Below are 14,523 nucleotides of genomic sequence, written 5' to 3'. Positions count from 1 at the left end.
TGAATTTAGTTCAAGAGCGAGAGCTGTGGCGTACGCAGAATCTGTCTCAGGTTGGGGAACTAACCCCCATTAGCAGGTTAGCAAACGTTTGCGCTCAAGTGGGGTTTCACCAAAACCAGAGGCAAAAAAGCCCTGCACGGCAGAATCTAATGCATCGTCAAGTGTAGCTGACGTGCAAAAATCCTCAAAAGGGAAGGTTGTCGTGGGTATCAAGGTGGGAATCTTGCAACTTGACTATCCGACTACCTCATTAACAGAGCATATACTTTGTGCCTGCCTTGCTGGAGGCCGAATCAGGTCTTTAGAGTTCGACAGAGCCATCCTCTTACCATCTGACCTGAAAGACCACTCACCATATCGGCTTCGTTGAGAAGCTGGGTTTGTTTGGCCGAGTGAGAATAGGTGTGAGCCACAATAAATCCTCGCGGGTTGCAGTGGGGGGTAGAATAGACCTAATCACTTTGGACCTAACCTAACCTAACTTACGGACAGGTCTTGCAAAATGAGGAGGCGCGCCGTCCTGTTGAAACCAAGTGTTTCTATCCGGGACGTCAGCTTCTATAGGACAAGGGGAACAAAATAGCCAAATCCGGAACGAGGTCCTTCTGCGAAAATTCTAAATATCTTGCTACAGTAAGATTTTCTTGGAAAAAAATCGGTCCTATAACTCGATCACCAACAATCCCTGCCCAAACATAGACTTTTTCTGGATGTTGAGTGTGGCCTTCGCTCATCCAGTGTGGGTTTCTGTTTGCCCAATAACGACAATTTTGACGATTTACCACACCATTCAACATGAACGTTGATTCGTCAGAATATAGAACGTTTTCTTGTTATACAACTTTTCTGTCTAGTAGATCCATCATTTGTTCACAAAACTGGAGTCTTCTATCTGGATAATCTTCGGTGAGTTCCTGGAGGATTGTTATTTTATATGGATGAAATTTTTCAGCTTTAACAACTCTTGCCACTGAAGACTGGCTAATTTCGAGTTCCCTAGCTATCTGCCTAGTGGAGACAGAGGATTTTCTTCGACAGAGAGAAGAACATTCATTTTTACTTCTTCACTGAGCGCACTCCGACGATGATCATTTGTTTTTCTTAAATGCCCATTTTCCCGGAACTGTTTTTCGATCTTGCTTACGGTACTTCGCGAGATGGGTGGTAAATCAGGATACTTCTCTCTGAATAAATGGGTAACTTCATTTTGTATTCTTGTCCTATCTCCGAAGCCAATCTACATTAGAATTTCAATATTATGTGTTTCAGTTAAGTACGGCATTTTACTAATGGCGAACAACAAACTGTGAAAAGACTAACAGTTTTTGATAACTTTATATGACAATGTCACTGTCAGGTATCCCTGACATTTATTGAAGGAAGACTATTGAATTGAATTCATTTTTCGAATTAGATAATGTTTGTTAAATATCTTTAAAGGACAAGGAGTATAAGATTGAAATTCGTCGGGCATGTGCAACTTGTTGAACCCTTTAGTGAATTTCATTAAAAAAACAGGATTGTCATTTGAAGAAATTATCGATGAAGTCATATCTCATATTGACACACTGTATAATTTTTTTTGCATGTAGATATCAAAAAATATTTGTTATTAAATGAAAAAATCATGGAATTCGATTGCATTCAATTCTTATACTATGAGTTTCTCATCAATCAACTCCTTTTCTAATATCGAAGCTATTATTTAAAAAAAAACACTTTTACAGAAATAGATATTTCATGAAGTTACTCCATACGGAATCAAAATCCGTTCTCAGAACTCATTCATTAAGGAAAGTATTCCCATAAAGGGCAAAGTGCACGAACATCGGCAAAGAGCATAATATCCAAGAGAAAGCAAAGCAGTTAGTTCAGCTCTATAAACTTCAAGACAAGCAACTGGTTGTTTAATTTTCCTTCACCTCTGTGCTCAGTTGATACTGTTTAATGATATCTAGAAGTTCTAAAATATCACAGTAGACTTAACCATCACATTTCACCGTAATGCCAAGTTTGATGTTTTCAATATGTCCAAATAGTATTTCAAATGTTGTTAATGAAGAAACGTGAAGTAATGTGGAAATGCCTCTGGAATGAATAAATATACAACTTTTTGCTAATTTCTGTAAGTCTATTGACTGTATTGAGAGTATTCGTTATTTGACAGAATTCAGTATGGAATGTTACGTCAATCAAAACTAAATTCACCGTAGTCTTTGAATGTACCGATAACCTGGGTGCTGCTGTGAACTCCAATTCTTTACGGCCAATGTATTATTGATCATTGAACTTCATTGATACCTTAAGAAATATTTCCCAAGGCATCAATAATGTAGAATACAATTATATAATATTCCTTTACGTGAAGATACTTTTATGGTCAATAAAAACTAGAAATGTATTATTGCATGCTTCTTATTACCAATATTTTTTTGTCTATTGTGTTCTCTGGTATTATATGAAGAATAATATTCACAAAAAAATCGAATTTGGGATTATTTTCAGAAATCTTCAAATTGAATTTCATCTGAAACAACTTTTACTGCTTGCCGTTTCGAATGACCGATAAACTATTTCCGTTTCTCATGCAGTCGAGCTACGTTTAAAGTCAGTCGAGTCCAAGGCATACTGCTATTTATTTGTGTCAGATCTTTTCTAGACTCTACTCGATTTTCAGCCTTGTCCTGCTGCTGGATTAACGGACAGTATCTGGAAAAATATATGTCGGATAAAATTCAATGTCGATTGTACTATTGACCTTAAAAATACTTGTTGTCTGTCTATTTTTCCCTAATGTGTGAAACAAATATCTACTCAAAAATTAAAATTGGCATTCATTAAAGAAAACGAAAGTCGATTCCAATCCCAAACAGAACCCCAGGAATATTACTAGAAGGTGATACAATATTTGGAGTCGTTTCGATCAGCATTGTAGCTATAAAATATACTCGTAATATAGTGAACACCTAACTATGGAACGCCGTTTCAATTTTTATTGTTACAAATATGAATTCCTCAATTCATTCACATAATAAATCATTTGTTTGAATTTAATTGAAAGTTAAACGGCATGCCATGCCATTTTACTTTCTATCAGTATTTCGTGAAAAGGAATTGTTGTGACTGTTGCATTTAGGTGATACAGTTCATAATATACTTTTTTATTCTAACAAATAATAATCATAATGAAACGATATATATCCAACTTATCAGGTATACAAATACATATTTAAATAAAACTATCAAATATATTGGTACAGGAGCATGAAGAAACATCCTCTCAGTTATCTCAAAGGTGCGATTTCGTTCCATTCTTTTCATAAAAGAGGACGTATGCTTCTCCACTCGATTTTGGAGAATTTGGTGACACGTGTGAATCATTGTATTTGTGCCACGTGCCAGTATACGGATTTCTGCAATATGCAGACACCCGTATACTGACACGAAAGTGCATATAGATTATAACGACAAGTAGCCTCATTTTCTGCTGCAAAACTACTCATATCAATTTTTTTAGGAGAAATTCGATGACAACATTCAATTCGTCTCCAAATATTTCCGTTAGCTGATTTCTTCAGATGAATTACTAAAATACGGGGAAACTTATGGATTGATAGGGACTTCGTGCATTTTCTCCTGTCCCTGTATTTCGAACACGTCGGTTTTTCATTCCCATCCAAAGTTTCTTCTCTTGTGAACGAAACCAAGCTTTGCGACAAACTTATTGGTCAGTTCTCTGTGGTATGGAGAGTGACGAATCCAAGAAAGGATCAAAGGTTACTGATGAGTGTCCACAAAGTGTCTACTTCATCGTGGATTTTAATTGACAAACGAAATTATCTACAATCTGATGCATCCTCGAATATGTGAGCCGTGACTTTTGGGCTTTTTTGCTGTCGCTCAATGTACTCCATCAAATGAGTCTTCTGACGACAATTCCTTGATGATTTCTGCGAAAGCTTCGATTGAAGCACCCTCCATATCAGAAATACTTGATATCTTTCACGAATTCATCCCTTTTCAAATATTCCAATAACCATCTCGTGTTTGATAAACATTGGATTGCGCTGTTCATGAAACATATGTCGCCAATATTTTTCAATCCATTTGATGATTATTACCATACTACAACCAACGACATACATACAGGGTGTTTCAAATTCGATCTTCACCATTGAGATCTCGGAAACTATTGTAAGATACGAAGAGGGTTAAATTAGGGCAAAGTTGCACATTCACCTGACTACCAATATGCCGTTGAGAAAGTTCTGGAATTGAGAGTATATGCGGAGATATCCGAAAAAAACAGATATTTCGGAAAATGGTTTTTATTTTTTTCTGGTTTTATTTTTCCAAGGATTCATAAATGAATTGCATTTGCACATTGCCGCTTTTTACCTGCTACATAATGGTGTTTTCAGATTTACTATCCGACGTTACGTCTTCCGGCTACCATCATCAACTTTATTTTTTCTAGTAGGCGTTACATTGGATTCTTTATGTTTTGAATAGAACCAGATTTTACCTTTCCAATGATGTATCATAAGTTATCATTATTTTTCGAAAAATTGGAGATATTGAAAAAAAAATAGTTTTTATCATAAAAGGCATTGACTTGGATGTTTCTGAAGTTGACTTCAATGACATTTTGTTATTGTACAAGTCATTGAATTTTAGGCAAAAAAAGGCTTTTACAAATGAGGAAAAAACAAACGGTTTTGCTGTTTTTTTATTTCTGTTCGATTTGGCTCTGTGCATTATATTCATACACTCCAGTACCACATAATTGATACTAACATGCCGTTTTAATTCAAGCGCGCCACTCATTTATAACTGTTTTCGGTAAAGTTATTAATTATACAAAAATTCACTCTGTCGACGTATTAATTTTCTAGTCACAAACTCAACTCACTTTATTCTAAATAATATAATGTTATAATATTCATGTACTTTTCAGCTGTAAATATCACTTTATGTGCGGTATTTTATATTTCCAACTCATCTAATTTCAGTATCCCGGATCGCTATCATTTAAAATGGCGTCGTTCTATAAAATAAATTGGTATCAGTAGCAAGCATTTCAACGTATTTTAGCTACTATGTTACCCCTATAAAACTGTTAAGAGACAGTTCTGGGAGTGATGGTATTGCGGCAGAGTCGGACTACTTTCAAAGCTGTAGGTTCCTAAAAAAGTGCTTGTATGATTAAAGAATTTCTCACATAAATATTATCTTTCGGGATGTTTTGGCTAAAAAGTTTCTTTCATCGATTTTAAAGGCTAAACGACGGATTTTAACCATTATAATAACCTTTTTCCGTTTTTCGCAAAAAAAAAATTGAAGCACTAGGTTAGGTGGGATAGTTTGAAGTGTTTTTTTAGTATTTCCAATATACAGGGCGACTCAAAGCTTCCAGAAAGTTTTTTTTATGGATTACCAAGTCATTTTTTCGTCTATTTGAAGCACCTCGAACTGAATCTAAAACTATTATATACCCCCCCAATAAATTTTCAAAATGGCCGCCATTGAGTTCTTATTTATTTTTATTCATATATTCGGGAAACAAACAGAAAAATCCACTACAGTATCTACACAATGAAATTATTATCAAATTGAAAGTATTACATATATATACACATATATATGCATATCATAGTGTCTGAAATTAATGTTAAATTAAAAATATTGAATTTACTTATGGGGTACCTACTCTCGAAAAAATCAAATATTTAGAAGTTGCTGAAGAACTAATTTCCATCACGATATCGATGGTGTCCCACTTGAATAACTAAACAAGAATATTCTTACTGAATATAACTAAAATTTTGAAGACTTTTTCAAAGCTGAGATTAGGAATCGATGTCAGCTGGTTGTTCTTAAATGCTGAATTTTATTCTTGGTGGCAGCAAATATATATTAGCGAAAGCAATTTGATTTTATAACAGTTATATTAGTGTTTCTGAATTGTAGTTAATATACCATACTATGAAATAGTTGGGAAATTATCATTGAAGTGACAATATGGTAATGAAAATAAAATAGTATCTGAAAGCATTCTATTGAAATAATTTCATTGAAGCTACAGGAAACAGTTATAAAATAAGCTTGAAATAGTTTTATAACTATCATAAAAATCTCGCGAAAAAGTGTTATAAAACTGCTACATAACAATTGACTTTTATAGGAAAATAAGTTTCATAAGTTAGTTACAAAAACGTTTCTGTGATAATTTCCTGACAATTTTATAATGGTTTCTTAATTTTATTTCATAAACGTTTCTATGACAAATTCATAAAACACTTTTATTGCCTACAACTGTATTGTGTTCACCGATCATCTAATACAATCAATTAGCATTTTGGAAGTAATTATAAAATACTAATAAAATAAAACTGTTGCAACACCCTGGAATTATAAAACAACTTTGCTGGTTGGGCATTACTTATACTCAATGTATTTTGAAGGAATTTTTGGCATACTCTACGTTTTTTTTTTCATCTTTCATAAAATTATGTGATCTGCTATACTTTCGATGTTTAGTCAGCTGCACGTTTGTTTCAGGTCTTGCTGGTGGTTTTCGATGTACAAATTTCAGAATGGAATCCTTTTGTCTTGAATAACTAGAGAGAGCCCGAGAGTTTTTGCAAATGTAAAGTCTGTATTTTTCATCAAAGATACTGCTACATTTGTATCTACAAGTTCCACAGTTTACTGGCTTGGGAGTTTAAGCAGGCATACATTTTATCTTTGTCTTGTACGGCATGCAATTATACATCTTCTTTTTTTCAATATTTTTCTGCCAATTGGAAGAATTCGCTTGCGTCCATCGGCAACGTTTTGTTTTTGATGGTGTGTTTATGACTTCGAGGAAATTTTCCTTTTCTTCCTCACTACGGACACAAGTACCACTAGTTAGCTACCGGCAGCTACCACTAACAACAGTTAGTGAGTTTTTGCATTATTGCACAGTTGAATACGTATGTAACACATTAATACGAGAAGTAATTAAGTTACTTGAATATTTTTCGCATAACACTTTTTACTTTTTACATTGTTGGTGACTTTCAGCATATATAGAAAACGCTCATCGATAGATTAACGCAGTTAGTGAATATCAGAACTGAAAAATACACTCAAATCATACTGTGAGATGCAGTTAGTTGATTTTTCAATGAAATGCCATTTAGTGACTTTTCGCAGTGATGTAATAATAGATACTTTCACGGGAAGTGTTCAAGTGATTTGACACATTCGATTCCACCAAGAACGGTACATATCAGAAATACGCGACGGACTGTGGCTGCCATCGTTTTGAGATTCAACTAAGTACACCTTGAACATCACTGTTTGAGAACTCTTTCATTTTGAGAACTACGTTCATGTGGAATAAACTTCCTGGGAACGTTATTCCAAATAGATTTAATCTCCAGCCATTCAAATTCATTGTGAGTCACTACTTTCGCCCAGGCACCGCTCTAAGAGCGCCTTGAGGCTTTTTCTGTAGTGCTTGTGTTTTATCCTTGAGAAAAATCTGTTTTTCCATCAATACAACGGTTCTTGCGAAGTAAAATGGAAACTACAATCTATAATACCTAACTAAATTGAGTGATTTTGAGATATTAGATTCTGAAAGGAAGTATTTTGAAACCAGTTTCAAATCGTGAATAGTTGATGGAGGTGTAAATTATTGATACTCTTTCATTTTAAGGATTTTATAATTAATGTTTTGTTCTTCGTTAACAGATTCAGTTTTCATGTCAATGTTAACTGACAAATGAGTCCTAAACTGAATGTATGTGTTTCAGGATATCTGAAACTGGTGTCTGATTATATATCGAAACCACTAACACATTTAGTGAATATTTCATTAGAGGAAAGATGTTTTTCTTCAGCTCTCAAAATAATAATAATAATAATAATGTGTCTTTATTCTGTCTATCTAGGATACATATAGATTTTTTTATATTTGGAACATTAATGATCCTAGGGCTGACGTCAAAGGCGAAGTTCAAATCAATAATATAAAATTACTGATTTGTTACACCACTTAACCTCACACAAGCTTAACATTATGGAATATACCTATAATACATAATTTGAAAAAAAAACAATAATAGGGACTCTTAACAACTTAGGGATCTGAAATGTATTATTTGGTTTATTGCTTCCACAAAACATTCTTATAGTAGTACTTAAAACTAATCACATTCATTTTTTTAATTTCGTTTGGAATACCGTTGTACACGTAGCCAATTTGGTAACTGAAGGACCGTTTAAAGAATTCATGATGGTGAATTGGTGGTGTTAAAATACCTTTGAATCGAATATTGATTGTATGAACATCGGTTCGAAATGAAATTTTTTCATATAAGTAAATCGGAATCTTCGTAATGATTGTTCTGTGAAATAAGCACGCTGCATGCAATCGCCTACGCAGTACCATATTAAACCAACCCATTTCAACCAATTTATTGGAAATACTTTCTCGCCTTCGAACCCCATGAATGAGACGTAAAGATGAATTCTGAATCTTTTGAATTTTTTTTCATATGCTTCCGTTAAGCATGGACCGTACACTGAATCAGCAAAATTTAGGGTAGACAAAACTAAACTACCACATAACATTATTTTTGTTGATTTTGTAAGGAAATTTCAATTTCCATAAGTAATCTTAAGAGTTCCATAAGCCTTTTGAATAAGTTTTTTCACGTATGTTTCGAATCTTTAAATTACCTTCGAAAATAAGTCCCAGACTTTTCGCTTGATCTACAATGGACAGGTCCTTGTCATGTATTTTCATTTTCATTTTGTCTTCAATCTTCTCCCTGCCATTTTATGGCCCAAATATCAAAACATTATACTTTTTTGGATTGTTAACTAGACAATGATCAGTTGCAGTTTCAACAAAATCATTGATGTCTTTATCAACTTGTGCATAGGCCTTATCAACGTCTTCAGGTTTGAAAGACAAATGGCTGTTATAACGCCTATATATAAAAGTGGAGAAAAAAACCGATGTAGCAAACTTCAGACCAATCTCACTCATAACTAGTCTTGCTAAAGTTCTCGAGAAGGTTATTCAAAAGAGATTGAATATGTTTCTTGAAAAACACCAGTTGTTGTAAGAATCACAACACGGCTTCAGAGAGAATATGTCCACCCAACACCCAATAAAACAACTAACCCAGCAAATGTATTCATGTTTGGGTGAATCGAAATCATCTATTGCTGTTTTCGTAGACCTTAGGAAAGCTTTCGACACCGTCAACCACTCTATCTGACTGAATCTTCACAACAGAGAGCAAAGGGTTAAAGTAGGCAATTATATAAGTGGAGAGGAAATTATTACATGTCCCCAGGGGACGGTGTTAGGACCAATCCTATTCAATATTTACTTGAACAACCTTTTCCTGCAAGACATCAACTCTAACATTCTGAGTTTCGCCGATGATACTGTGCCGTTTTGCGAAGACGAAAACTGGTTTAATTTGAAACAGAAATTAGAACATGACCTTCATCAAATCAAATTGTGGTTCGACCACAGGCTCTTATTTATTAACTTTGAGAAAACCTATTACATACCATTCAGTAGTTATGACAACTCTCTACCAGAATATTTCATCAAAATCTCCAATACGGAAGTCATCAAACCCACAAAGAAAATAAAATATCTTGGAATAATTTTAGGCATAAATCTCAGATGGAACCACATTATAGTTAAAAAATTACGTTGCATACTTTACAAATTCAAACGGATAGCAAACATACTCAATCAAAAACAAAAAATTATGTTATATAAAAGTTAAGTAGATCCCCATCTGAGATATGGTATAATTGGTTGGGGTGGAGTGTCGAAAACTTATCTACATTCTAGAATATGCAGAAGAGATTTATCAGATCTATCCTACGGAAAGGTTACGACTACCATAGCGATCTACTTTATTCAAAATCTGGAATATTTGATCCCAGACAGCTGTTTTTTTATGAATATTATTGCTGTTCAGCATAAAAACAAAAAAGAATTTACTACTTATCACCATAAATATGTTACACGTCGAAATCATAGTATCGTTATACTATTAATGCTCAAATCAGTTGGGCAGAAATCCTTCTGGCATTTAGGACCAAACAAAGATTAAATTATTTGTCAAGAATATACCACGAGCAGATATAAATTTAGATACTTACTTTCACGATTGCGGATATATATTGTGTATTGATTTTTTTGTGGTCTGGAACTCTTATGTTCGAAATCTCTATATCCATTGATTGTTTAATTCATTTACATTATGTCAAAATGTGTCCAGTTCAAAGTATGTTTTTATCCATACTTAGTACCCATTCAATACCTTAGTTTACTTTGATTCTTCATATTCTGTTCAAATATGTCCAGTTCAAACTTATATTCTTATCTGTATCTAGTACTTATTTCAATAGATTGATTGGTTCCATTCATTTATATTCTTTTCAAATGTAGCTATTTTGAATTTATATCTTAGTACTTAATTTAATGCATGAATCTCATTAAATGTCAGATTCAGTATTCTCATTCCTTACACACAGGCAGATCATTTTGCCTCGTTAAGATGAATTTTATTTGTTCACCACCATTTGTTTTTTACCACCAAATGGTAAATAAAAAACAAGTGCGCTCGCTGTAACGGAACGCCTGGCAGGTGTAAAACGTCAATAATAATGTGACCTGTAATGATTGTTGGGTACTGAAATATTCATAAAAATATATAATTGAAATAGCTCCAGCGCTTCAAATCCAAAGTGAATCGCTAATTCCGCACAGGCACCGCTTTTAGAGGTCCGTGAAAATTTTCCTGTGTCCTTAAAATATACTAGTGAACTCTTGAATCGATTTGCAATTTATTACTAAAGATCCTTTGGGGATGGAAATTCCTGATTCCTTTTTTTGATGCTAATTTAAGCTATACAAAGAACCTACCTGCATATTTCAAGATTCTAGAATCAGTAGCTATGCCTAATCAATACTTCATATAAAGGTGGTTGTCAATATTTCGTGGTGCATTTCATTAGTTCGGACTTCCATTGTCTAATATGGCATAAATTGATTTGAAATTCCTGAACGAATCTATAACAAAAAAGATCTGCTGAGGAATAACAATTATATTGAGCAAAAAAAACTGAAATCACAATGAAATAAAATACAAGCAACAACCAAAAATTCCAAAAAAAAAGAACTATTAACACGAAACGAAAATTTAAAAAAATTATCAACAAGAAATAAAAATTAAAAATTGAAAGATTCCAAACCAAGTTACTTCACGATGTTTTGATTGTTAGTATCCACAATCGTCTTCAGGTGATAACTGGACTCAATCCCCCAATATCTGACTATTTATGGGTCATTCGAGTGCATTCACTTATCCCCTCTTCCCCTTCTTTGCTTCATCGGTTTTAGCGGAAGCTGACCATTTGGCGGAAGTTGGTCGTATTCCAATTGATTAGAGGTTTCCATATATTGAGTACCTCTACTCTCGCTTGGCTACATGCGTTTTTGTACAACATGTATGCGACTTTTTTGAATTTTCTCCTGAACCAGTGTTCTTCCTTGTGGATGACTTCAGATTGAGCCCACTTGATATTACGTTGATGAGTCCAAACATGCTCTGCCATTCCTGATCTGCTGGTTTCTTCTCGCTCTGTGTGTTTCTCATGCGAACTTCCAATGGCCTCTTAGTTTCACCGATGTATGATTCTTCGCACTCGCAGGGTATCCGCTGAATGAAATTCTTGGAGTCGTAGTCCGCTTTTGGTAACCTGATTTTTCTGCGGGTGCTACGGATAGTGTTCCCAGATTTGAAGCAGGTTCTGATGTTATCCTCTGATGTAGGGAAGTACAAGTACTGGTTGAGGCGACAACTCTTCCTTGTGGAGCTCTTGCTGTCTTCTAGCTGGAGCCTGTTCCACCATCACTTTGGAATAACACTTTCGTTGTAGCTCATTTTTGATAGTGCCTAGTTCCTTTTCGAGACCTTCTTTTGTATTACAGAGCCCAAAAGCACGGTCTGGTAAAGTCTTGATGATTCCTCTCTTAGTCGATTGATGGTGGTTGGATTCCTGGTTCAGATACTGTCCTGTCCTGTTTTCAATATACAGATATTTCCCATTCAGTGTCAGTCCTCTTTACCAATACGTCTAAGAATGACAATTCGTTGTGGACTTCCTTCTTCATTTCTCTGCTTTTTGAGGACACAACTCTTGCTATAAATAAATTTGTCTTAGCATATTTTCCTTGCCGCAACAAACGTTTTCCTTGAACAGCATATGCATATGCAGGGAGACAAGCGCTATGCAGATTTTATCGTGGCAGAAATGTTTTTCGAAGACTCCGTTCGGATTTTATCACGACATTAAGTTACACAATGGAATATTTTATGCTTGATATTTTTTTACAGAAATTTAGATATCAAATTTAAGTGTTTGGATTCACGAGACGATTGGGTATATTCTCTGAAACTAACTCGTTGAATCATATATATTGTGAATTGGACGACAATTGCACAAGGAAAATTTTGACAATAATATTTCCTATTCTTTATTTTGCAAAATAGGTGTATAGTAGTATATACGAAGTCAATTCGAATGACATGAGAAATAAATAGTTATCGAACGTCGACAGTTTCTTTGTATGGCATGAGCGGCAGGATTTTTTTTTTCAAAATCAATTTTATTTTTCATTATTCTACCCGGATTTTTCAATTAGTAGTAGAGAGTAATGCAAAAAAACAGTGAGTACTTGCTTGAGAATCAAATGAAAACATAACATTCATTATCTGAATTTTTAGAGATTGAATCTGAATTTGGAGTTGCAATTATTCTTTTTTTCTATGACATGCTGGACGCATTCCATCCATTCACTAGTGGGAATTTTGTTATGTAAACGGGAATGATAAGCCGGGAAAAAATTTGGCAGATTTTGTTCATCAAACCATTCTTCAAAAAGACTGACAGTCATATCTTCATGGTAGTCAGCAGATGATTGTTTTGTATTTTTTAAACGCTAATGAAGAAGCATCAGGAACAAAACCTTCAGGGACCGTCCAATAATCACGTGAGGCTTGAAAGAGGTTTAGCAAAAATCACGAAATATCACAAGGAGGGAGGGAGACTGTACTAAGATATCACGTGTATTTATTTTTTGGTGAAACGCGCGATTTCTAAACCGAATAGCGGCGTGTAATGTGACTTTGACTCGCCATTGCCAGGCAACGAATGAAGTCAATGTGACATTGACTCGCAGTTGCCAGGCAACGAATAAAGTTGCCGTGCACCAAGACGACATCCTGGCTCGGCTTGCAAGTTATATATATATATATATATATATATATATATTCTATTATTTCAGTGCTGAATACATGTATACATCGTTAGCTCGTACGTTTGCCATTAGAACAATTTATAAACTGGATGATCTGTCTAGAAGACCTATTCGCAGAGTATAGGAAAGAAAAAATTTTAGGATTCTCCTCAGGTACTAAAAATACACGTAATTTTGGGTCTGGAGAAGAGTTAGTCTTAAACCTCACCACGTGTCACAAAGTGGGTGAAGGGTTACTTAATGCTAAAATAAACATTACGTGATTATTGGACGGTCCAACCGGAAAGCACTTATTACCCTCATCCCCCCAACCATATTTGACAACATCATGTTTGTCGAACCGAGTTTTATCAAGGTTCACTATCTCCTTTTATTCCTTAATTTTTGGTAGATACTGCTACCGCCATACTACGATGAGATATGAATCCATCATGACCATTCTTTCATTTATTTTTCTTTACTTGAGGTCAGTCACAATCTAGCCAAATATCACGCAGTGTGTCCAAAGATTTGTATTCATAATCGGAGTAATCTGTAACTCGTTACGAACTATTTCTAAAGTTGAAACCTTGTTTTTTTATTGAAACTGATGAACAATTCGGCGTATAACGTCAGCATTATCAATCTTTTCAGACTTCTGATTATTTCTATTTCGTTTTACCAAGTGATCAATGACTTCTCCTGCTCTAATAATAGTATAAATAGTAGTACGAGCAAGTTTACTCAGCTCATAAATCCTTTCTAAAAATCAGTTTTGTGCCCCACGAATTTCACTTTTCAAGCAAGTGTGAATATTTAAAATGATTCTTTGAGTTTGAGGATGCAATTCTTCATTTAAAATTTCGACGCCGTAGAAATATCTTCAACATTCTTCAATATTCTTCCATTTTATTATCAAAAACATCACGAAAAAGTCTCCACAACGCCATCGTGATGAAACTATAACAACAACAATTTTGAAAAATACGACACTAATGCAAGCTAATGCAAAACTAATTAATCATAAATGAATTCTAACCTAAGCCACAGCACTGACAATTCCTCAGGAATTGCAGCCAGATACGACATTTTTTGACCTTCATACTTAGCTTCTGGGCCCATGCAATATTATTTGTTCAACTAGATATGACTGACATACTCTGAATGAGAGGCAAGAAATTCATACGAGTTTT

The sequence above is a fragment of the Leptinotarsa decemlineata genome, unplaced genomic scaffold (genome assembly GCF_025532065.1).
Source record: "Leptinotarsa decemlineata unplaced genomic scaffold, Ldec_3_MD MMD2_tig00026358_RagTag_RagTag, whole genome shotgun sequence".
NCBI classification, from domain to species: domain Eukaryota; kingdom Metazoa; phylum Arthropoda; class Insecta; order Coleoptera; family Chrysomelidae; genus Leptinotarsa; species Leptinotarsa decemlineata.
Note: the sequence above shows the minus strand (reverse complement) of the source record.